The 27,549-nt window shown below is 38.0% G+C and overlaps 1 pseudogene; it reads left to right on the top strand.

Moving 5' to 3' along the window:
• The first annotated feature begins 16,150 nt into the window (after positions 1 to 16,150).
• Positions 16,151 to 17,152, top strand: LOC113877395 (annotated as a pseudogene).
• Positions 17,153 to 27,549: the final 10,397 nt, after the last annotated feature.

Genomic DNA, 27,549 nt, shown 5'->3' with positions numbered 1-27,549 from the left:
CTATGGAGAAGGAAATGGCAGCCCACTCCAGTGTTCTTGCCTGGAGAATCCCAGGGATGGCAGAGCCTGGTGAGCTGCCGTCTGTGGGGTTGCACAGAGTCAGACACAACTGAAGAGACTTAGCAGCAGCAGCAGCAGATACTAAGATCTTCAGGTGGTTCAATGAAGTATTGAATGACTCCTTATCTAATCCCTTATGATCCACAAAAAGCAATATTGAACTAAATATATGTGGGGATCCAGATGCTCTAAGAAACCCATATTAAGGCTTGCAAAGAAGACAACAATGAAAGCCATCCAGATAAAAACTCTTCAGACACAGGCATAGAGGGAACCAATTTCAACATAATGAAAACCGTGTATTACAAACCTAAAGCAAGAATCATTCACAATGGTGAAAAGCTGAGAGCATTTTCTCTATGATTAGGAATGAAGACAAGGACACCCATTTTCACCACTATAATGTTGGGAGTCTTAACCATGACAGTCAGAGAATAAAAATACAAGGAATCCAAACTGAAAAAGAAGCAAATTCTCACTATTTGCAGATGATATGACACCATACGTAAAAAATCCTTAAAGATGTTACTGGAGCTCGCCAATGAATTTGGTAACATTGCAGGATACAAAGTTAATACCTATGAATTACATGCATTCCTTTATACTAACAACAAAAGGTCAGAAAGAGATAGTAAGGAAAAATCCCATTTATCATTGCAACAAAATGAAAAAAGTGCCTAGGAAAAACCTACCTAAGGAAGTAAAAGACATGTGCTCAGAAGCCGATAAGACACTGATGAAAGAAATAAAAATGACACAAACAGGTGGAGATATATATCATGCTCTTAGATTAGAGGAGTCAGTACTTTGAAAATGACTATACTACTCAAAACAATCTACAGATGCAATGCAATCCCTATCAAATTACCATTGAATTCTTGCTCACAGAATTAGAACAAAAGATTCTACAGTATGTATGGAAACATGAAAGACAGGGACAGCCTAAGAAATTCTGAGAAAGAAACAAAGAGACAGAAGAATCAGGCTCCTTGACTTCAGACTACACTATAAAGCTACAGTAATCGCAATATTATGATACTGGCACAAAACAGAAATAAAGATCAATAGAACAGGAGAGAAAGCCCAGAGACAAAACTTTGTCACCTAATCTGTGACAAAGGAGGCAAGAATATAGAATGGAGGGAAGACAGTCTCTTCAATAAAAGGTGTTGGGAAAGCTGGTCACCTTCGTGTGTTTCAACTTCTTGAAATTAGAACACTCCTTAACATAAGACACAAAACTAACCTCAAAAAGGGATTAAAGGTCTATATTTAAGGCTGGACAGTATAAAACTTAGAGAAAAATATAGGCAGAACACTCTTTGACATAAATTGCAAGATATTTTTTGACCCACCTCCTAGACTAATGAAAATAATAACAAAAATACACAAATGAAATCTAATGAAACTTGAAAGCTTTTGCACAGCAAAATAAAAGACAACGCTCAGAATGGGACAAAATATTTTCAGACAAAGCAACCAACAAGAGATTATCTCCAAAATATACAAATAGTTCATGTAGCTCAATATTTTTTAAAAAATCAAAAAATCTAAAATGGTAGAATGTATGAATAAATATTTCTCCAAGAGTACATCCAGATGGCCAAAAATCACATGAAAAGGCACTAAGTATCTCTAAATATTAGAGAAATGTAAATCAAAAGTACAATCCGGTGTCACCTCAGATGGGTCAGAATGGCTCCCATCAAAGAAATCTACAAACAGTAAATGTTTGAGAGGATGTGGATAAAAGAGAAACCTCTTATACTGTTGATGAGAATGTAAATGGCTGCACTCATTATGGAAAACAGTATGAAGCTTCCTAAAAAAAAAAAAAAAAAAAACTGAAAATAGAATTACCATTAGAACCAACAATCTTACTCCTGGGTATATAACCTGAGATAATCATAAAACAAAAAGATCCATGTACCCCAATGCTCATTGCAGCACTACTGAAAATAGTCAGGATGTGTTAGCAACCTAAATGTCCATCAACAGTGGAATGAATAAAGAAGATGTGGTAGATATATGCAGTGAAATACTACTGACCCATAAAAAAAATGAAATAATGTTATTTACAAAAACAGGGATGGTCTTAGAAATTGTCATACTGAGAAGTCAGACAGAGAAAGACAAATATCATATCGGTATCACTTATATGTGGAACCTTAAAAGGAGTATAAATGAACTTATTCACAGAGTATAAATAGTGTCACAGAGGTAGAAAACAAACTTATGGTTCAGTTCAATTCAGTTCAGTTTAGTCGCTCATTCATGTCCAATTCTTTGCGACCACATGAATCGCAGCACGCCAGGCCTCCCTGTCCATCACCATATCCAGGAGTTCACTCAAACTCACATCCATAAAATTAGTGATGCCATCCAGCCATCTCATCCTCTGTCATCTCCTTCTCCTCCTGTCCCCAATCCCTCCCAGCATCAGAGTCTTTTCCAATGATTCAACTTTTCACATGAGGTGGCCAAAGTACTGGAGTTTCAGCTTTAGCATCATTCCTTCCAAAGAACACCCAGGGCGGATCTCCTTTAGAATGGACTGATTGGATGTCCTTGCAGTCCAAGGGACTCTCAAGAGTCTTCTCCAATACCACAGTTCAAAAGCATCAATTATTCGGTGCTCAGCTTTCTTCACAGTCCAACTCTCACATCCATACATGACCACTGGAAAAACCATAGCCTTGACTAGATGAACCTTTGTTGGCAAAGTAATGTCTCTGCTTTTGAATATGCTATTTGGTTGGTCATAACTTTTCTTCCAAGGAGTAAGCATCTTTTAATTTCATGGCTACAGTCACCATCTGCAGTGATTTTGGAGCCCCCAAAAATAAAGTCTGACACTGTTTCCACTGTTTCCCCATCTATTTCCCATGAAGTGATGGGACTAGATGCCATTATCTTCGTTTTCTGAATGTTAAGTTTTAAGCCAACTTTTTCACTCTCCTCTTTCACTTTCATCAAGAAGCTTTTTAGTTCCTCTTCATTTTCTGCCATAAGGGTGGTGTCATCTGCGTATGTGAGGTTATTGATATTTCTCCTGACAATCTTGATTCCAGCTTGTGCTTCTTCCAGCCCAGCGTTTCTCATGATGTACTCTGCATATAAGTTAAATAATCAGGGTGATAATATACAGCCTTGATGTACTCCCTTTCCTATTTGGAACCAGTCTGTTGCTCAATGTCCAGTTTTAACTGTTGCTTCCTTACCTGCGTATAGGTTTCTCAAGAGGCAGATCAGGCGGTATGGTATTCCCACCTCTTGAAGAATTTTCCACAGTTGATTGTGATCTACACAGTCAAAGGCTTTGGCATAGTCAATAAAGCAGAAATAGATGTTTTTCTGGAACTCTCTTGCTTTTTCGATGATCCAGCAGATGTTGGCAATTTGATCTCTGGTTCCTCTGCCTTTTCTAAAACCAGCTAGAACATCTGGAAGTTCACAGTTCTCATATTGCTGAAGCCTGTCTTGGAGAATTTTGAGTATTACTTTGCTAGTGTGTGTGATGAGTGCAATTGTGTGGTAGTTTGTGTATTCTTTGGCATTACCTTTCTTTGCATTTGGAATGAAAATGGACCTTTTCCAGTCCAGTGGCCACTGATGAGTTTTCCAAATTTGCTGATATATCGAGTGCAAGACTTTCACAGCATCATATTTAGGATTTGCAATACCTCAACTGGAAGTCCATCAGCTCCACTAGCTTTGTTCATAGTGATGCTTCCTAAGGCCCACTTGACTTCACATTCCAGGATGTCTGGCTCTAGGTGAGTGTGAGTGATCACACCATCCTGAATATTTGCATCATGAAGATCCTTTTTGTACAGTTTTCGGTGTATTCTTGCCACCTTTTCTTAATATTGTCTGCTTCCGTTAGGTCCATACCATTTCTGTCCTTTATTGAGCCCATCTTTGCATGAAATGTTTCCTTGGTATCTCTAATTTTCTTGAAGAGATCTCTAGTCTTTCCCATTCTATTGTTTTCCTCAATTTCTTTGCATTGATCGCTGAGAAAGGCTTTCTTATATCTACTTGCATTTTTTTGGAACTCTGCATTCATATGGATATATCTTTCCTTTTCTCCTTTGCTTTTCACTTCTCTTCTTTTCCCAGCTATTTGTAAGGCCTCCCCAGACAGCTGTTTTGCCACTAAGTACAGTGGAAACAGGCAACTTACTGAAAAAATAAATCATAGTAATGGTAGTGAAAGTATTCCAAGATCTCAGAAAAAAAAAATGGAGGCAAGAATTGAGAAGCTGCGAGAAATATTTAATAAAGACATACAAGATACAAACAATACAATACAAGATACAAACAATACAATAACTGAAATAAGAAATATCTTAGAAGAAATCAATAGCAAAATAATTGAGGCAGAATAATAGATAAATAACCTGGAAGACACAATAGTGGACATCACTGCCATGAAATAAAGAAAAAAGACTGAAAAGAAACAAAGATCGTCTAAGAAACATCTGGGACAACATTAAATGCACCAGCTTTTGTATTATAAGAGTCTCAGAAGAAGAGGAAGAGACAAAGGACCTGAGAAAATGTTTGGAGATATAATAACAACAGTCTTTCCAAACTTGTGAAAGAAATTTGGGTTGTTTTCACCTGTTGGCCATTGTGAGTATTGCTGCTATTTACACTGGTATATAAATATCTATTAGAGATCTCTGATTCTATTCTTTTGTGTATAAAATACCAAGAGCATAGTTATATTTAACTAACATATCCTGTTTACAAAGGGAATTTCAAAAGTTACAATAATTATTATTAAATATGTCTACTGTTCTGACAGACCCAAAAGATAGCAATGAAAATAGTGTAAAGCCAGCTATAAACACTTAAGTGTTAAAGGTGGTCAATAGATCAAAAAGTTAAACTCTTTCTAATGGAAGTTATGAATGGAAGTCTTGAATGTTCAGGCAACAACTATGAACTGTGATTATTAATTTTCCATTACAAAGCACATGTGTCTTTCTTATTGTGAGTGCAGATATTTAATTATATTTATATGCAATTTTAAGCAGCTCTTTACAGGAATCTCTTCTCAGCAGGAAGCCTTTTCCTTGTCACTTTATCAAAGTTACATCATAAGTAACCTTTAACGGAGAAGGCAATGGCACTCCACTCCAGTACTCTTGCCTGGAAAATCCCATGGATGGAGGAGCCTGGTGGGCTGCAGTCCATGGGTCGCTAGAAGTCGGACACAACTGAACAACGTCACTTTCATGTTTCACCTTCATGCATTGGAGAAGAAAATGGAAATCCACTCCAGTGTTCTTGCCTGGAGAATCCCAGGGATGGTGGAGCCTGGTGGGCTGCTGTCTATGGGGTCGCACAGAGTCGGACATGACTGAAGCGCCTTAGAAGCAGCAGCAGCAGCAACCTTTAACCAGACACCCCATGCTCTACTCATTTTCAGCACAAATGCACCTTTCAAATATTTTAGCTTATAACAACCGCTTGCCTAAGTGGTTGGTTGTTTCTGTAGATCAAAAAAGTTAGAAATGAAAAATAAGTAACAGATTATCAGATTTCTTTCCTAGGTTCCCTTTCAATAATTTCACAGTCTAACTGTGTGACCAAACAGTGTGAACAAGGTAACATCTACAAGAAGTCAACAAGGCTGCATGCAATGGGGGGTGCCGAGGAATCTGACTCTCTACCTCAACGATTAACTGAGATTGCTTCCCTTCCTCTATTCAAAATGTTCATGGCTCAGCAGAATCTTTGGAGATGGTTTTTGGCAACACTAAATCCATCATTTCTGTAGATTGCTTGCCTTGTGGTTTAAGACAGCTCTCCTATTTACTAAGTTTTATGTGTATTGATTTTCTTTCAAATGACAAACAGCTTGATCTGACTTGGGAACGATATTCTGTTTCTGACTACCCTTCTATATCACTATGATAATGTTAATATATAAAACCTATTTATTTACCAATTTACTTCTTAGCTCTTTATTTTGTTCAGTTAACATATTTATCCATGAACCAAGAGTATACTGTTGAAATTACTGCAGTGTTTCAGGTACCATTGTCATATTAAAAAAAAAAAAAAAATCACTCCCAAATTTAGTGGTTTAAAAAAACTGACTCTCACTGTACTATTTCAGGTAATTATAATAGATCAAGAATTTGATTAGCTCAGTTGGGTACTTTAAGTTCAACATCTCTCATAACCTTGCAGTCAGAAACTGGCTGAGGCTGCAGTCATGTAATCAGTTTCCTCACTCATATACCCATATATGCTGGGAAGCCTTGAGTACTGGCAACTGAAACAGGCAGGACTCCATGAAATCATAGGGTGAAGCCTCATATAATAGAACTGGTGTCCTAGTGAGAAATGGAACGTAAACCAGAGCCCACATGTTTGCTCAGAGGAAAGGCCCTGAGAGAATGGAGTGAGAAGGAGGCTATCTGTAAGCAGGAAGAGAAGCCTCACCAGAAACCCATCCTGCTGTTACTTTAATCTTGGACATCCAGTCTCCAAAATGTGAAAAAAATGAATGACTTGTATTTAAGCTATGCAGTCTGCATTATTTTGCTGTGGAAGTCCAAGTCAATTAATATATGGTGGTATTGATAATGAATGGTGATGATGATAAAATACACATTGACTTTGCTCAATAGAGGTCTGAATTGAATAACCAAGTTTCAGTTCAGAAAAGAAAAAACATATTTTCTCATCCAATTGCCAGAAATAGATAATTTCCAAATCCAGGGATTCTTTGACTAAAGAAGATATCAGATATTTTTTGAGTTATAGCTGTCAGCACTAATAGGTGTGCAAATATTCAACCTAATCTTTCTCTGAGAGATCTATGATCATTTACTAAGGTAACTACATTCTAGCAAATAGAAATGCTCAGATCTTTCTGGAGATTACTTGAAATGGATTCTAACCCTCAGTCCTGGGTGGCATATTGCCACGTCCTTCACTGGTCAGAAAGCTGATTGATAGTTGTTGACCTGAAACATATAGGATGCCAAATATTTCTCCAGCAAGAGTGAGTTAATTTGGGATCAGCAAGAATTGCAGTTTAGGGCCTGTAACCATGATGAACCATGTGCAATTCCCCCACAGGCAAGGAAAGGTAAATGCTTTTATAGAAGGGAAAAGAAAATTGAGGGGACACTAGTAAATAAAGAACACATGACTTTTCATTGGCTGAGATGTTGCCAGGAAGAAGAAGAGTCTTTTTTTTTCCTGTTGGGCTCTGCTATGCTGCTATGCCTTCTGGTCTCCCAATTCTATTTAACTGGGTTTCTGTTTATTGACTTCTAACAAGGTGAGAGGATATTTATTCAGTGCTTTCCTAGTGGACCAGTTCTACATATCTAGTGATCTATGTGTATTCTACAGAGAGCATACCTTTCCATCAGGTCACTGTTAAGGTGTAAAGTACTTGAAATGAAAGTATTTGAAATGAATCTGTCTTTCCAAAATAATGAGCAAAAATAACCATATTTTTGTGCTACCAAGGAGATTTGACAGATGCAGAAAGTTCTCTAGTCTTACTATTACAACTTAGTTTACTTTTGTGGGTTAAGAATAAAGTGAAGACACAGGCTAAACCAGTGTGGAAAATGGAAGCTTAAAAAAATCCTGTATAATAAGTCTTCACTTTGTGTATGTTCTATTTACATGAGAAAATCCTATAGAACTGAGTCAAAGGACGTATTTGGTTATGACCTCTCAACATTCTTATTTCCCTAGGCAGTTCTCACTTGGGAAACAATGAAGCTCATTGAAATAATTACATGAACAATTACACAAAGAAAATAATGTCTTTTGTTGAAATTACCTTATTTCAAGTAAGAATAGTGGCTAATCCCATAGGGAAAATATATAACAAGTTGGCATTTAGAAAACCTGAATTCTTATCTTTTGTCTGTTTGTTTTTGTTTTTATTTTATTTTTTTAACTTTAGAATATTGTATTGGTTTTGCCATATATCAACATGAATCCGCCACAGGTATACGCATGTTCCCCATCCTGAACCCTCCTCCCCCTTTCCTCCCCATGCCATCCCTTTGGGTCATCCCAGTGCACCAGCCCCAAGCATCCAGTATTGTGCATCGAACCTGGATTGGCAACTCGTTTCATATATGATATTATACATGTTTCAATGCCATTCTCCCAAATCATCCCACCCTCTCCCTCTCCCACAGAGTCCAAAAGACTGTTCTATACATCAGTGTCTCTTTTGCTGTCTCGTATACAGGGTTATTGTTACCATCTTTCTAAATTCCATATATATGCGTTAGTATACTGTATTGGTGTTTTTCTTTCTGGCTTACATCACTCTGTATAATAGGCTCCAGTTTCATCCACCTCATTAGAACTGATTCAAATGTCTTCTTTTTAATGGTGAGTAATACTCTATTGTGTATATGTACCACTGCTTTCTTATCCATTCATCTGCTGATGGACATCTAGGTTGCTTCCATGTCCTGGCTATTATGAACAGTGCTGCGATGAACATTGGGGTACACGTGTCTCTTTCAATTCTGGTTTCCTCAGTGTGTATGCCCAGCAGTGGGATTGCTGGGTTATAAGGCAGTTCTCTTTCCAGTTTTTTTTAAGGTATCTCCACACTTTTCTCCATAGTGGCTGTACTAGTTTGCATTCCTACCAACAGTGTAAGAGGGTTCCCTTTTCTCCCCACCCTCTCCAGCATCTATTGCTTGTAGACTTTTGGATCGCAGTCATTCTGACTGGTGTGAAGTGGTACCTCATATCTGTAATCTGACAGTATCCAAATATGCACTTTTGGAAATGCCCCTTTCCTACCCTGGGTTTCAGATTCTTTTTAAGCAAAATGAAAAGAGTGAATTAGATACTTTCTAATAAACCCCTAATTCTCAATAACTAATATTTTATTAATTGCTTATTTATTTGTGGGCCTAATGCTGGCCTCTATACACTTTAATTCTAAAAAACCTCATTTGTAATATAATATGAAATCCCCATGATAATTATTCAGTTTATGGTGAAACATATTCAACATTTCCCAGAATCTTCTAATTTTGGAGAGCTCTTAAATTCAGCTTGGAACTGAAACAGCAGAAGCAGGCTTTTAATTCTATTACTTACTGATTACCTCATCCTGGACAAGTGAAATAAATATTCTAATTCTCAGCTTTTCTATCTATGAGTTAGAAATTATGTATTTATCTCTGAGTTATATTCAAATTAAGTATGAATGATGATTACAAAAAATAAATACTCAATGTAGGATAATTTTCTAAATAAGAAATTTAGGGCCGATGATATATGGGCAGGGTTGATTACATGCTATTTAACTGACTAAATAAATAAAATGCCTGTATAATTAGAAAGTTTCCTGAGAGAGGAGATGGGCAATTCTCAGTGGAAGAAGTTGACATCTTTGAAATTCCCAAGGGTTTTTTTTTTTTTTAATTAATTTTTTAATGTTTCCACAGATTAGGCTGATAAATAGTTTTCTGAAAGCCTTGGTTGAAAGATGAACGTTAAAGAAATCTCCCGCTAAATATTTGGTGAATTTTTACATGGGAGGTAATGCAGGCTCAGGATCAAGACCAAGACTTGAGATCAGAGAGTTTTGAAATGTATCTTCAGGGTTGCTCCTCAGTAATTACTTGTCCTAGAGTACAATGTTGAACTTCTCCATGTTTCAGTTTTTCTATTTTCAATGTTCTCAAAAAGATTCTTAAATGAGGTAATTTATAAAATTCTTCACACAATACCTAGCATATATGAAGCAATATTCCGTTTTGATGATTACTTATATTAATAATTGCACATCTTAAGGAAGAACTTTGTAACTTACCCAGTAATAACATCTCTCAAGAGGAAAATAGGCTTCATTTCCTTAGTCCTTTATCATCTCAGAACTTGTAATATTTTGGATACCATGGAAATATACACAGAGATGAGAAAGAGCTGTTGGACCATTTTACTTCACAGCAAGCTTTGAAGGAGATTTCTACAAACTGGCTATATATAAATGAATCAAAAAGAAAATAAACCAGAAAATATACAATGAAATAATCCACAAGGTAAAAATACATAGACTTTTATGAGTATTTTAGCTTATTTCTCTAAAATGCCATTATTTTTAATATATGTTTATTTATTTTAGTTGTGTGCTAATTACTTTACAATATTGTATTGATTTTTACCATACATCAATATGACTCCATCACAGGTATACGCGTGTTACCCATCCTGAAGCCCCTTCCCACCTCCCTCCCTCTACCATCCCTCTGGGTCATCCCAGTGCAACAGCCCCAGGCATCCTGTATTATGCATCGAACCTGGACTGGTGATTCATTTCATATATGATATTATACATGTTTCAATGCCATTCTCCCGAATCATCCCACCCTCGCCCTCTCCCACAGAGTCCAAAAGACTGTTCTATACGTCAGAGTCTCTTTTGCTGTCTTGCATATAGGGTTATCGTTACCATCTTTCTAAATTCCATATATATGCATTAGTATACTGTATTGGTGTTTTTCTTTCTGACTTACTTCATTCTGTATAATAGGCTCCAGTTTCATCCACTTCATTAGAGCTTAAACAATTCTGCATGTAAGTGTTGCTAGTAAGGTTTTACCTGAGGCTAAATCAGGACTGCAGCCCAGTAGACAATGTTTCAGAGAGCCCTGAGAAACTGCTCTGAGGAAGCAAGGGGAGGAGCTAGGCTCTATAGGAGCTTTGCAACAAAGGGCAGGTAGTTGGGATCATCAAAAGATTATTGTTAATTAAAGAAACCAGATACGTTAAGGAATTTACCACTGTCCTACATATAGGAAGATGCAAGAGTCTGGATTCACTGAAATATCTCATTTGATATACACTTCAGCTATCGGGGTCCAGTAACCTGTGGCTTCACATCATAAAATTCCTTTACCTTAGGGAGTGGCTATCCTCTGAGGATCCTAAAACGGCGTATACTCTTTTCTTCCAGAATTTCCTCAGGGCTCACAAGCTCACATTCTCATTGTTCAGCCTCTCAGTCCTGTCTGATTCTTTGTGACCCCATGGACTGCAGCATGCCTAGCCCCCCTGCCCTTCACTATCTTCTGGTGTTTGCTTAGATTCATATCCACTGAGTTGGCAATGCTATCCAACCATCTCATTCTCTGTCATCCCCTTCTCCTTCTGCCCTCAATCTTTCCCAACATCATGGTCTTTTACAGTGAGTCAGCTTTTCACATCAGGTGGCCAAAGTATTAGAGCTTCAGCTTAAGCATCAGTCTTTACAATGAATATTCAGAGTTGACTTCCTTTAGGGTTGATAGGTTGATCTCCTTGCAGCCCAAGAGATCCCCAAGAGTCTTCTCCAACACCACTGTGCAAAAGCACTAATTCTTCACTGCTTAGCCTTCTTAATGGTCCAACTCTCACATCTGTACATTAGCTTCCCTGGTAGCTCAGAGGTTAAAGAGTCTGCCTGCAGTGCGGGAGACCTGGGTTCGATCCCTGGGTTGGGAAGATCCCCTGGAGAAGGAAATGGCACCCCACTCCAGTATTCTTGCCTGGAGAATCCCATGGACAGAGGAGCCTGGCGGGCTACAGTCCATGGGGTCGCAAAGAGTCAGACACGATTGAGCAACTGAACTGAACTGGAAAAACCATGGCTTTGACTCTATGGATCATTGACAGCAAAATGATACCTCTGCTTTTTAATACACTGTCTAGGTTGGTCTCAGCTTTTCTTCCAGGAGCAATGATCTTTTAATTTTGTGGCTGTAGTCAATGACTGCAGTGATCTTGGAACCAAAGAAAATAAAGTCTGGCACTGTTTACAATTCTCCCCATCAATTTGCCATGAAGTGATGGGACTGGATGCCGTGATCTTAGTTTTTGGAATGCTGAGTTTTAGGCCAGCTTTATCACTCTCCTCTTTCACCTTCATCAAGAGGCTCTTTAGTTCCTCTTCGCTTTGCTTTCTCCCATTAGAGTGCTATCATCTGCATATCTGAGGGGTTGATATTTCTCCTGGCAATCTTGATTTCTGCTTGTGATTCATCCAGCCTGACATTTAATATGATGCACTTTGGATAGAATTTAAATAAGCAGGGTGACAATATACAGCCTTTTCATATTTCTTTCCCAATTTTGAACCAGTCCATCTTTCCATATCTGGTTCTGACTGTTGCTTCTTGACCTGCATTCAGGTTTATAAGGAGGTAAGCCACATGGTCTGGTATTCCCATCTCTTTAAGAATTTTCCACAGCTTGTTGTGATCCAGTCAAAGCTTTCATATAATCTATGAAACAGAAGTAGATGCTTTTCTGAAATTCCCTTGCTTTCTCTATGATCCAACAGATGTTGGCAATTTGATCTCTGGTTCCTCTGTCTTTTATAAATCCAGCCTGTATATCTGGAAGTTTTGGGTTCATGTACTTCTGAAGCCAGCTTGAAGAATTTTGAGCATTACGTTGCTAGCATGTGAAATGAGGAAAACTGTATGGTACCTTGAACACTATTTCCCATTGCCTTTCTTTGGGATTGGGATGAAAACTGACCTTTTCCATCTCACAGTGGAGGGCTGCAATTGCTGAGGGCTGTGACACCCTTGTTTCCTGATATGGCAGAAATTTTTCCAATTCTCATTATAATATCCAGAGGAAAAAGACTTTTTTGAAAAGTGAAATCAGATTTTCATAAAACATGAAAAGAACACATCAGAGAAATTTTATTTAGCTCATTGATTAATGAGAGAATTAGTAGAATATAATCACAGTCAAAAGGAAAATTCACTGTACTATATTTAATATTGTTCAATCAGAGATATGCAATGACTTTATAAATAAATGCAAGATTTGTTTTATCTCTAATGATCAGGGAAATCAATCAAACTTGCATCTGACAGTATTTGTATATCTATGGAAAGTAATTACTTCCATTCTTGTCAGTTGTCTGTTACTCCAATAACTGTAAAATAGCTTACAGTCAGTAAAAGATATAAATCTCATATAATTATGACTCCAAAGGGAATGCTACTGATAACACAAACATCTTTATTTTTGTTGCATATTAGTCTTTCACAGTAAATTTTTCTGAAAAAGTTAAATTTATTTATCAGGTTTATATAAAACAGGGACTGATGCCTTATGAATAAAACAGATTTATACAGAGAAAAGTGTTTTCAGACTTATATTTTTGCACTTCAGTTCAGTTCAGTTTAGTCACACAGTCGTGTCCAAGTCTTTGCGACCCCATGAATTGCAGCATGCCAGTCCTTCCTGTCCATCACCAACTCCCAGAGTTCACTCAAACTCACGTCCATTGAGTCAGCATCTTCTGTCGTCCCCTTCTCCTCCTGCCCCCAATCCCTCCCAGCATCAGAGTCTTTTCCAAAGAGTCAACTCTTCATATGAGGTTGCCAAAGTATTGGAGTTTCAGCTTTAGCATCAGTCCTTCCAAAGAATACCCAAGACTGATCTCCTTTAGAATGGACTGGTTGGATCTCCTTGCGGTCCAAAGGGCTCTCAAGAGTCTTCTCCAATACCACAGATCCAAAGCATCCATTCTTCAGTGCTCAGCTTTCTTTATAGTCTAGTTCTCACATCCATACACGACTAGTGGAAAAACCATAGCCTTAACTAGATGGACCTTTATTGGCAAAGCAATGTCTCTGCTTTTTAATATACTGTCTAGGTTGGTCATAACTTTCCTTCCAAGGAATAAGTGTCTTTTAATTTCATGGCTGCAGTCACCATCTTCAGTGATTTTGGAGCCCCCATAAGTAAAGTAAGCCATTGTTTCCACATCTATTAGCCATGAAGTGATGGGACTGGATGCCATGATCTTAGTCTTCTGAATGTTGAGCTTTAAGCCAACTTCTTCACTCTCCAGCAGGAAAAAAAGAGCGCTTGCAATCCTTCTATGTTTATGGTCGGGGGAAACAGTCATAATTGTCCCATGCATGTTAGTCTTTCAGTCGTGTCCCACTCTTTGCATCCTTATGACTATAGACTGCCAGGCTTCTCTGTCCATGGGATTGTCCAGGCAAGAACACTACAGGGGGTTGACATTTTTTCCTCTAGGGGATCCTCCTGACCCAAGGATTGAGCCCATGTCTCCTGCATTTCAGGCAGATCTTTTACCAGCTGAGCCACCAGGGAAGCCCTATTTGCCCATGGTGAACGGCAATTTATCAAACATTTGCTCATCACCTAATAGATTTCAGGCACTGAAGCCATAGTAGCAGATTCTATGGTAATAGCCTCAAATGGTACTAGTGATAAAGAACCCACCTGCCAATTCAGGAGACATAAGAGATGCAGGTTCTTTCCCTGGATTGGGAAGATTTCCTGGAGAAGGTCATGTCAACCCACTCTATTATTCTTGCCTGGAGAATCCCATGGACAAAGGAGCCTGATGAGCTATAGTCCATACAGTCACAAAGAGTTAGATACAACTGAAGTGACTTAGCATGCAGGCACACATGGTAAGAGCAGAAACAGAGCTAAAAAGCTTTTATGTTCTGGATGGTTCCAAGTGTAGTGTGTCATAAGTAGCATATATATTTCCTTATATTAAATACTTCTGATAAATACTGGTCAATGTTATATGTCTTTTCACAGTTAGAGCTGAGGGTTCAAATGTATATTCACATGGAATAGAAAATAACTCTTATCTGTGTGTTCAGTTCAGTTCAGTTCATTCGCTCAGTTGTGTCCGACTCTTTGTGACCCCATGAACGCAGCACTCCAGGTCTCCCTGTCCATCATCAACTCCCAGAGTTTACCCAAACTCATGTCCATTGAGTCAATGATGCCATCTAGCCATCTCATCCTCTTTTTCCCCCTTCTCCTCCTGCCCCCAATCCCTCCCAGCATCATGGTCTTTTCCAATGAGTCAAATCTTCGCATGAGGTGGCCAAAGTATTGGCGTTTCAGCTTCATCATCAGTCCTTTCAATGAACACCGAGGACAGATCTCCTCTAGAATGAATTGGTTGGATCTCTTTGCAGTCCAAGGGACTCTCAAGAGTCTTCTCCAACACCACAGTTCAAAAGCATCAATTCTTTGTTGCTCAGATTTCTTCACAGTCCAACTCTCACATCCATACATAACCACTGGAAAAACCATAGCCTTGACTAGACGGACCTCGGTTGGCAAAGTACTGTCTCTGCTTTTTCCTGTGTGTAGCACTTCTCACAGAGAAGGCAATGGCACCCCACTCCAGTGTTCTTGCCTGGAAAATCTCATGGATGGAGGAGCCTGGTGGGCTGCATTCCATGGGGTCACAAAGAGTTGGACACAACTGAGCAACTTCACTTTCACTTTTCACTTTCATGCATTGGAGAAGGAAATGGCAACCCACTCCAGTGTTCTTGCCTGAAGAATCCCTGGGACAGGAAAGCCTGGTGGGCTGCCATCTATGGGGTCACACAGAGTCAGCCACGACTGAAGTGACTTAGCAGCTGCAGCAGCACTTCTCAACTTACAACATACATCTGAGAATTATAATTTGTAAGCTGTTGGACAGATAGGCGGGCTCATGAGGCACTGAGATGACTTTGTAGAATCGCTTTCAGCAGAAATAATAGAAGAATCTAAATCTCATGTAGACAGAACACTGATTTCTCAATAAATTACACACGAAACATTGTTCTATGGGTGTTTAACAGGTGACAGGTGCTAGGTGTCTGTAGAGATGGAAATCATCTTGGAAACATTTATAAATGGCTTGAAACAAGAACTGAGACAAAAGTGACAAGGACATGCTCCACAGTAAAATAATCATTATTTCTTTGTTGTAAGAAATTCAGCTCAAATTTCTTACATGGTTAATTGGTATCTTTTTTTTTTTTTTATTCTTCCAATTTTATTTTATTTTTAAACTTTACATAATTGTATTAGTTTTGCCAAATATCAAAATGAATCCGCCACAGGTATACACGTGTTCCCCATCCCGAACCCTCCTCCCTCCTCCCTCCCCATACCATCCCTCTGGGCCGTCCCAGTGCACCAGCCCCAAATAGCCAAGACATGGAATTGGTATCTTTTTTTTTTTAAACTTATTTGTAGATAATTCAGGACATAGGAAGCTATTACTTCCTAAATGGATGTCCTCACATGTCCCAACAACGTGACTGAATTTGTTCTCTTGGGACTCACACAGAATCCACACTTGCAGAAAATGCTCTTCATTGTCTTTTTGCTCATTTTCCTGTTTACTGTGTTGGCCAACCTGCTCATTGTCATAACCATCTCCTTCACCTCCACACTTTCTGCTCCCGTGTACTTCTTTCTCACTCACTTGTCCTTCATAGATGGCATCTTCACCTCTGTCACCACCACCAAACTCATCATTGACCTGCTGTACCAGAGGAGAACCATCTCCTGGAGTGGCTGCCTGATTCAGATCTTTCTGGAACACATAATGGGAGGTTCAGAGATCATCCTTCTCATTTCTATGTCCTATGACTGATACGTGGCCATCTGCATGCCTCTGCACTACATGACCATCACGAGACAGGGGCTCTGCCAGCTCCTGGTGGTGGTGGCCTGGATTGGGGGCATCCTGCATACCACCGTGCAGATTCTTTTCTTTGTAAACTTGACCTTTTCTGGTCTCAACATCATTGATCACTTCATGTGTGATTTCTTCTCACTGTTGGAACTCACCTGCAGTGACACCTACAAGCTTGGCATCATGGAGGCAGCTAACCCTTCAGGAATGTGCTTATTTTATTTTATTTTTATCATGCTTCTCATCTCCTACACAGTCATCCTGCACTCTCTGAAATCCCATAGCTCTGAAGCATGACACAAAGCCCTCTCTACATGTGGCTCCCATTTCACGGTAGTGGTGCTCTTTTTTGGTCCCTGTATATTCACCTCTATGTGTCCTGAGGTCACCTACCCTGTGGAAAAATTTGTGGTTATGTTCTTTGCAATCCTCACTCCCGTGTTAAATCCTATCACTTACACAATGAGAAACACAGAGGTGAAAAATGCCATGAGGAGTTTGTTGAAGAGGAGAGTGACTCAGGCTATTCACGGTGCCAAGAAAGTAATTGTTTATATATATTCAGATGGCTACACCTGTTGTAAAGTGTGAATGAAAAGTAAGAAATTTTGTAGATCAAGAGGGAGAGAGATCCAGGAACTAACACTTGTTGGTTTCTTAATCTTGGCTAGTCATTATTTTAAACATACTGATATTTTAATGTACACTGTCAAAGTTTCATTGTTCATAGGTTCAGAATAGGCAATGAAAAGAACATTAAATCCACAGTTTGATGATTGTAGAGTAAGAAGTTTTTCTCCAGAGTCTTACTGCTGCTTTTTCAGATTTCTCATATGCCACTCTGATGAAATTGGCTTTTCCATAGGACCTTAATCTCATTTTTTTTTTTCCATTTTTACTTACCCTGTGGTAATGCAAACATTGGATAGAATCATTGGGTAAATGCATGGTGAAGAAGGAGTTGAATGAGGGAATAATAGCTAATTTTTCCCCTGCACTATGGATTTATCAAAAGCAAAATGAGTGTCACTGACAAAAGAAGGAAAGAATATTTTACACTCTAACTCTAATTCTCTTTGTAATAGAGAAGATAAAGCAGAAATTTTGAAATTACTCTTAATTTGCTCTTTTTTATTAAATATCCCTATGGCTCACATTTTTTTTTTATTGAATATAAAGAAAACATTTTCATTTTTTATACCAAGACTTGAGGAGCCATTTGAAACAAGAGTAAACATCTCTTGCAAATCTCAACAGAAAAGCAAATGGTTAATTTCCAAAGCTGTTGCTCTGCATATCTGATCCATATAAGTACATTATATGAACCCTTTATTATCTACCAGGCACATTCACTTCAGTTGATTTATCCACAACCAAAACCGGTAGTTTCTTTATCATTGTTCCCAAATTATAGAGAAGCAAATTGAAGCCAAGACAGGTTTACTGATTTACTTGCCTCACATCACACATGCTTCTCCCATAAAGTATGTCCAGGACCTATAACTCCAGAATGAAGTTCCCTTACAAACTTTCAACCTAGGGCTTCTAACTCAGTTTCTTTCAAATGAGTTGTCTGTTGTATGTTTTTTCATGTAGATGGAAAAAATTATCTGTGATCTTATTGATTTACCTCTTTTGTGAAGATAGTGTTAATGTGTTGTAGCTTTGTCTCACGTGTTACAATATACTTCAGCTGTACAAGTTTATTCATTTATTGAAAGTTCAAGTTATACCACTTCACTTTTACAAAGAAACATTAGTATGGTAATGGTAATCTAAAATGGAAAAGAATCTCAAATATATATATATTCAGTTCAGTTCAGTTCAGTCGCTCAGTCGTTTCCAACTCTTTGTGACCCCATGAATTACAGCACGCCAGGCCTCCCTGTCCATCACCAACTCCCAGAGTTCACTCAAACTCACGTCCATCGAGTCGGTGATGCCATCCAGCCATCTCATCCTCTGTCGTCCCCTTTTCCTCCTGCCCCCAATCCCTCCCAGTATTATACATGTATGCTGCTGCTGCTAAGTCGCGTCAGTCTTGTCCGACTCTGTGCGACCCCATAGACGGCAGCCCACCAGGCTCCTCTGTCCCTGGGATTCTCCAGGCAAGAACACTGGAGTGGGTTTCCATTTCCTTCTCCAATGCAGGAAAGTGAAAAGTGAAAGTGAAGTCGCTCAGTCGTGTCCGACTCTTTGCGACCCCATGGACTACAGCTCACCAGGCTCCTCCATCCATGGGATTTTCCAGGCAAGAGTACTGGAGTGGGGTGCCATTGCCTTCTCCGTTATACATGTATAGATAGGTATATTTATAAATAAATCACCTTGCTGTGCACTTGAAACGAACCCATTGCAAATTAACTGTGCTTCAATTAAAAAAAAAAAAAAAAGCAATATTTAAAACCTCACCAACATTTGTATGGTTATGGAGTCTTGTGTGTTGGCTTTCGTAAAAACAACGTGGTGGATGCATGTTGATGTATGGCAAAATCAATACAATATTGTAATTAGCCTCTAATTAAAATAAATAAATTTAAATTTTAAAAATCCCATTTTTTTAATTAGTAAAATCAAGTATTAATGTTGTTCTTCATAAAAACCAAGTGCTTAAAGTTAACTTCAGAAAACTGGGAGTACCTATAATGCTCCTCTATATACATGGTGAATACCAGGTCATCCTATATTGTTAATAACTATAAATCTAAGCTTGTCTGACTACAACACAGAAGCCCATGTTACTTATCACAGATGTCACTTTCTTAGACTCAATGATTAACTGGAGCTATTTATTCCATAATTTGAACATGTTTGAACATGGTACTGGGGTAATGGCATTTAGTAAATTGTGCATAATTATCTCAAATTCATAGGAAACAGCACTTTTTCTCACAATGTCTAAGCCTGGAAGATGATAGAATCAACATTTAATCTATTAAAATGGTCTTTTGAAATTTCTGGTAAGAATTAAACCATTCAACAAATCAAGACTAAATGATATGTGGTTTATTATGATGAGGAGATAAGAGGAGATGAGAGTAATCCAAGGGCAGTGAATAGAAAAGTCTTGAGTACATGTTGTTTCTACTCTAAGACCAAAGGGAAGATTTGAAGATGAAAAATAAGACCAATGATTGTGTTTTAGGGGGCTGTATCAGAGGCTCAATAGAGGAATGAGAAAAGTAATGCTGCATGAATAATAAATTTTCAACAGAAAACTTGGAAGGTGTCAGAACTGAAGAAGGATGTGTAGGCTGTATGGAATCTCAGTGAGTGAAGTTTTGCTGGTTGTAAGTTTAAATCTCCTTTAGAAATTCCTTTTCACTCATTCCCAATAATCTCTCCTGAGGAACAACTGCCATGTAACTACTTTTGATTCATTAAAAAAAAAAATCACATTAGGCACAGTTATGTTTCTCCATGGCAAAACTAATACAATATTGTAAAGTTAAAAAATAAAATAAATAAATATATTTTTTAAAAAAAGTTAAGGAGACAAAATGTCTGGATCTGGTGTATAAGGATACATTGTTTTAATATGGAATTTTTATTTGGTTAAAATTTTAGGAGGCATTTAAGTGAGTAAAGTGAGTTCACTATTGTTGAAGGCCAACTATGAGGCATACATTTTGACAGGTTCTTTACAAACTTTAACTCTCTTATCGTAGGGACAGGTATTAGTTGATTGAGTTTCAGTCCATTGTATCCAAGAGGGAAATGAAACTCAATAAAGTTAAGCAAGAATATGAAGTCTCTTAGAGTTGGATTCCTTTATTCACTCCACTTCACAGAACTCCTCCTGTCATGAGGCGAAAACATCAAAACATGGATCTGACCACTGGCCACATTGTGAAAACTGTCATTGAGGCATTACTCTTTTTTTGGGAGGGAGGGGTTCAGTTTCTCTTTCTTATTCTCCATTTACCAGGCTACTTACACTCTCTTGACCCCTCTCTCTTGCTCGTGTTCATGCTCAGTCACTAAAGCATGACCCCTCCAATGTCAAGGAAAAATCATCTGATGATCTCTTTTCTGCACATATATTACCTTCATGGGCATCATGAAAAGTGTACTCAAGAAATGGAATTCAAATGTCTGAGTTTCAAAGGAAGTGCCACTTGGGTGAAAGAGATGCTTAGTTGAAAACAAGGAACTCAGTCATTGAGGAGATTGACATTCTGTTTGAACATGAGATTAGCACCTTGAATAGTTAAGTAAGTACTATGTCCATAGGGCTTTTCACATTGCTATGCCATAGTGTTAACATGTATTACTGGAAAGAAAAATGGCTTAATGAGAAATTCACTTTCAGAAATTTTGACTTATTTAGTTTATCCCCACATAATTGTTCTGTTTATTCAATGAGACAGAGAGTTATGAGACCTGGGTATACCTGTTGAAGATAAAGGGTTATTTTTATGTGAAAATAAGATTCCAGAGAAATAGATGGATAATAATTATGTAAAAATAAAAAAAATTTAATATTTTTAGTAATGGGTAAGATGAAAAATATTTTTAAAGAGTGTGATAAGGTGAGACTAGCTGGATATAGATCTGTGTAGTTGTTTGCAACACAGCAAGAGTTTTGGTTTGGTCTGAGTTTAAATAATCACATTATGTCAATTTCTTTTATTTTTTTATGTTTTTTTTTTTCCCTAATGTGTATTTGAAATGTGTGCAATATCTCTTACCACAAAGTAAAAGTAATTTCTTTTGGGGTGAACATTTCTTACTGTTTTTATACATAATGCACAGATACACATAAAAACATACATAGGTAATATATTTGTGGTATTGCTATTTTAAATGAGGAGGTGGTTACGAGAATATAATTTCTAAGAAAGGAATTTTAAGGGACAATAGTGGTCATTCCCTTCTCCAGGGGAGCTTCATGACCCAGGGATCAAACCTGGGTCTCCTGTATTGCAGGCATATTCTTTACCATCTGTGCCACAGGGGAAGACTAAAATCCCCCTAAATTGTAGAACTTTGAAAGACAATGAGGATTCTTTTTCAGAGAACCAAAGGCTTGTAGAAAACATATTTCGTATTGGTCACACACAAAATCACATAGAGTCCAAGAAGAAATAGAACTCTGAGAGGAACCTGAGTCACACACCTTGCTGATATTGGGAAGAGCCTCCCAGAGAGGTGGAAAAAATATTACAATTCACATTGAAACATAATTACTAGTAACAAACATTTTAGCCAGCTATCCCATGACAAGGACATGGTGCTGACAAGCATTGCATTGTAATCCTCACCTAGCGTTTCAGTGGTGGAACCCAGTCCCACTCATCAACTAGGTGGCATCAGTCTTGGAAAACTCCAGACCAAGCAGCTAGCTGGGCAAGGACACACCCCCACCCACCTGCCATCAAGATGGCTATCTTAGGACACCTTGATCCCATAGTGGACCTGGGACCCACCCAGGAGATGACCAGCACCAGCCCTGCATCCCTTCTTCCCAATTTTTCAGAGTTTAATATTTCTGTCTCCTAATCTGATGATCTTTACATTTCTCAAGACATTTAATACCATTGTGTCACCTCTATCCTCAGGAGAGTTGATGTTGCAAAGGATTTTAAAATGTTCCTCAACCTAAAACTAAGAACTAAATTCTTTCTCATGGCATAACAATTATAGAAAGCATCATTTGAAAGTTTAATTACTTACATTTCTTTTTCACTCATATATTTCTATAAATTTTGAATTACAAAATTCTAGTTTTGATCTTATTTGTTTCAGATGCTTGACACCTTCAGTCAGAAGACCTGATATGTATTCCATGTAAATGGGAAGACTAGAATCCTAAGAGTTATACAGAGCTTTTCCTATCTGAACAATATTTGAACATTGTTTCCATTAGTGGCTCATAAAGTTGCTGCTGGGGTTTTTGTGGTGGCTCAGACAGTAAAGAATCCATCCTCAATGCAGGAGACCCAGGTTTGATCCCTGGATCCGGAAGATCCCCTGGAGAGGGAGTGGCTACCTGCTTCAGTACTCTTGCCTGGGGAATCCCATGGACAGAGTAGCCTGGTGGGTTATGGTCCATGGGGTCGCAAAGAGTTGGATACAACTGAGCAACTAACAGTTTCATTTTTTTTACTTTCCAAGTGTAGGAACTCTGGGCTGAGTAGCACTATGTGGGGCTCAGACACATATACTCCTTTGGGAGAAGCTCTACAACTGGATTTCCCCCCTTAGGTATGTTGCCTGCCTGAGGTATGAGACTTGACTCTACCCTGTATACCCGAGTCCTATTGGTCTTTGTGTAGTTCCTATTTCATGTATTTAGTCATAGAACATCTGCTAGTTTTCTGATTGTTCTCATTAACAGTGACAGAATGGCATTGAAACATGAATAATATCGTATATGAAATGAGTCGCCAGTCCAGGTTTGATGCACGATACTAGATGCTTGGGGCTGGTGCACTGGGACGACTCAGAGGGATGGTACGGGAAGGGAGGAGGGAGGAGGGTTCAGGATGGGGAACACATGTATACCTGTGGTGGATTCATATTGATATATGGCAAAACCTTTACAATATTGTAAAGTTAAAAAATAAAATAAAAATAAATAAATTTTTAGAAAAGTAGTTGAAATTTTAGTGTTCTATGGGAGGATATGAATTCAGTGTCTTCCTATTTCACCATCACAGCCACTTCAACTTGTTTGTCTTGATGCCAGTGTCACATGCTTCATATTACCATAATTTTATAGTATGTTTTAGAATGAAGACCTGTGATCATTTTGGTTATCGCAAGTCCCTTGATATTTCATATGAATTTTAGGATGGATTTTTTTTATTTTTGTCTACAAAAATTTTGTGGGGGTTTCACAGAGATTGCATTGAATCTGTAGATCTTTAGGTCACCTTGATGTCTTAATAATATGAAATATTCTTGTTCTTGAACATTTTTCCATTTATGTACCTTCTCTAACATCTTTTGGTGATGTTTTGGAGTTCTCAGTGTGCAAAGCTTTTGCATCCCTACTTATGTTTACTCAATCATTTTGTTCTTATCAATGTTGTTATAAATGGAATTTTTCTTAATTTTTTTCCCTTCTTTGTATTATTCAGTGATAGTATAGAAATCCAACATCCTTTCTTGGTAAAAATAATTTTTTTCATCAAATTTGGAAGAGAAAGAAAGTATCTCAGCATATTAATATAATAATTAAGATTGTGCTAGACACACAGCTCACGTCATACTCAACATTGAAAGTTTGACAAGTTTTCCATTAAAATCAGGAACAAGATATGAACTAACACTCAGCATAGTATTGGAATAAAAATTCTTGTTGTCTTTAGTGTTTTTACATATAAACCAGTTCATCTCTGAAATAAGATAATTACCTTTTACTTAATTTTACTGCCTGTAAAAGTGCTTCTAATGGAAGCCACTTTCTATCTTTTGGATCTCATCTGAAGCAGAACTTTTAGGTTTGGCCATGATTGATTACATTATTCATGATAGAATGAAATCCTCTTATTTCTATAGGAGCATAATGGGGACTTCAGCCTGAGAGACAGCACCTCAGATAGCTCTGTGAAGCTGTCCAAAGAGATGGGGAGGGGAGGTCATTATACATGTGGTTTAGGTGAAGGGGAGTTCATGCAATCCAGCATGTACTTTTTCAGAAGTTTTCTGCTAGTCACACAGACCAGATTTCACCATGAAGGAACTTAGTGCTTTTCTAGATATGGGGAAAATTTGACTCATAAAATCAGTTCCTGAGAGTATCTAACCATCTGAAAACCTATTCTCAGTTTTCCCCTGAGAATAGAGTGTCTCACGCTCCACCCTGAACTCCATGTAGAGTGTGTTGAATGCAGAAGCGTGTGATTTGATCCTTGTAGAGTAAATGACAAGTGCCCACCACAAGCACCAATTTGTAGTTGATAAGACTGCAAACAGTTTTTTAATCTGTCCCTTCTTTTTTTGTCAAATCTATTGTAACAATATAAAATCCATGCAAGGGGGAACTTTTATATGATTTCACCCATTTTATTAATTGACATGACCTCACACATAGCATAGTGTGTGTGAGATTTAGTCAGTAAGTAGTGTCTGACAACTTGAGACCCCATGGAATGTAGCTTGCCAGGATCCTCTGTCCATAGGATTTCCCAGGCTTCTTTTCCAGGGTATCTTCCCAACCCAGGGATGTAACCTGGGTCTCCTGCTTTGCAGGCAAATACTTTACTCAGTGATCTACCAGGGAAACCCCACCCATAGCATAGTTTATGTACTGAAATAGACACATTAAATTCAATTTAATAATTGGTTACACATTTATATATTAATCTGAAGTGATGGCAAATGTTTATATACTCAACCAAACATCAACGCAGAATGAACTGAGTAATAAAGGAAAAGAAAAAAAAGGCCTTTCCTGGTGGCTCAGATGGTAAAGAATCTGCCTGAAATGAGGGAGACCTGAGTTCGATTCCTGGGTTGGGAAGATCCCCTGGGGGAGGGGATGCAACCCACTCCAGTATTCTTGCCTGGAGAATCCCCACGTACAGAAGAACCTGGCAAGCTGCAGTCCATGGGGTTGCAAAGTCAGACATGACTGAGTGACTAAGCATTCAGGCAAAAAGAAAAAACCTTGCTATGGCAAGTGGGAAAATACATGATAAATTATTCTCCACTGGAATAAAATGTTTGGGCTGATATTTTGTTGTTGATGGCGGTATTCTGAAAATGTAACCATTTTTTTTTACCCTTGTCACATTTTTTAACATCAATGTGTGATGTGGTTTGTAGCATATTTATACAGATTTATTTTTTAAATTTAGTTAAAAATCCCAGCGATTTTAATTAAGAATGAATCAGTCTTCAACATATTAACATTTGGTTCTATGATTTAATGTTAAATATTGTAAGGGATAAATTTCCAGTGATCTTTAACTCTATTGGGAAAAAATTATATCCTTTTAAGAATTGATATAAAATTTTAAGTAGGTCTTTTGTGAGGCTTAAAGCAGACATGGAAGAAAGAAAGCACAAGAATATCTCTCAAAATCTCAAGTCAACTTGTCTGTCTACACCAACATGAGAGGATGAAAGAGACTAAAAAAAATGAAGGGTATTTTCTATTTTAAAGTTAGTAGAAGAAATTACTTGAGATAAATTTCCCTTAGAAATGGCTGGTTTCTTAGTATGGAAACATAGGATTGGCTGCTCTTTCCAATAAATTATCTTAACATGGTAAGCATTTCCCCCCTCCCACCCTGTGAACTGTGGAATTTCTTTTTCTTTTATTTTTAATTTTTATTTTGTTTTTAAGCTTTACAATATTGTATTGTCTTTGCCATACATCAATATGAATCCACCACAGGTATACACGTGTTCCCCATCCTGAACCCTCCTCCCTCCTCCCTCCGCATACCTTCCCTCTGGGTCGTCCCAGTGCACCAGCCCCAAGCATCCAGTATCATGCATCGAACCTGGACTGTCAACTCGTTTCATACATGATATTATACATGTTTCAATGTCATTCTCCCAAATCATCCCACCCTCTCCCTCTCCCACAGAGTCCAAAAGACTGTTCTATACATCAGTGTCTCTTTTGCTGTCTCATATACAGGGTTATTGTTACCATCTTTCTAAATTCCATATATATGTGTTAGTATACTGTATTGGTGTTTTTCTTTCTGGCTTACTTCACTCTGTATAATAGGCTCCAGTTTCATCCACCTCATTAGAACTGATTCAAATGTCTTCTTTTTAATGGCTGAGTAATAGTCCATTGTGTTTATGTACCACAGCTTTCTTATCCATTCATCTGCTGATGGACATCTAGGTTGCTTCCATGTCCTGGCTATTAGAAACAGTGCTGCGATGAACATTGGGGTACACGTGTCTCTTTCAATTCTGGTTTCCTCAGTGTGTATGCCCAGCAGTGGGATTGCTGGATCATAAGGCAGTTCTATTTCCAGTTTTTTAAGGAATCTCCACACTGTTCTCCATAGTGGCTATACTAGTTTGCATTCCCACCAGCAGTGTAGGAGGGTTCCCTTTTCTCCACGCCCTCTCCAGCATTTATTGCTTGTAGACTTTTGGATCTCAGCCATTCTGACTGGCGTGAAATGGTACCTCATAGTGCTTTTGATTTGCATTTCTCTGATAATGAGTGATGTAGAGCATCTTTTCATGTGTTTGTTAGCCATCTGTATGTCTTCTTTGGAGAAATGTCTATTTAGTTCTTTGGCCCATTTTTTGATTGGGTCATTTATTTTTCTGGAATTGAGCTGTAGGAGTTGCTTGTATAATTTGAGATTAGTTGTTTGTCAGTTGCTTCATTTGCTATTATGTTCTCCCATTCTGAAGGCTGTCTTTTCACCTTGCTTATAGTTTCCTTTGTTGTGCAGAAGCTTTTAAATTTAATTAGGTCCCATTTGTTTATTTTTGCTTTTATTTCCAATATTCTGGGAGGTGGGTCATAGAGGATCCTGCTGTGATGTATGTTGGAGAGTGTTTTGCCTATGTTCTCCTCTAGGAGTTTTATAGTTTCTGCTCTTATGTTTAGATCTTTAATCTATTTTGAGTTTATTTTTGTGTATAGTGTTAGAAAGTGATCTAGTTTCATTCTTTTACAAGTGGTTTACCAGACTTCCCAGGACCACTTGTTAAAGAGATTGTCTTTAATCCATTGTATATTCTTGCCTCCTTTGTCAAAAATTAAGTGTCCATAGGTGCGTGGATTTATCTCTGGGATTTCTATTTTGTTCCATTGATCTATATTTCTGTCTTTGTGCCAGTACCATACTGTTTTGATGACTGTGGCTTTATAGTAGAGCCTGAAGTCAGGCATGTTGATTCTTCCAGTTCCATTCTTCTTTCTCAAGATTGCTTTGGCTATTTGAGGTTTTTGTATTTCCATACAAATTGTGAAATTATTCATTCTAGCTCTGTGAAGGCTACCATTGGTAGCTTGATAGGGATTGCATTGAATCTATAAATTGTTTTCGGTAGTG

The sequence above is a fragment of the Bos indicus x Bos taurus genome, chromosome 19, assembly GCF_003369695.1.
Source record: "Bos indicus x Bos taurus breed Angus x Brahman F1 hybrid chromosome 19, Bos_hybrid_MaternalHap_v2.0, whole genome shotgun sequence".
In the NCBI taxonomy this organism is placed as follows: Eukaryota; Metazoa; Chordata; class Mammalia; order Artiodactyla; family Bovidae; genus Bos; species Bos indicus x Bos taurus.
This window is presented reverse-complemented; position numbering and strand designations above follow the sequence as displayed.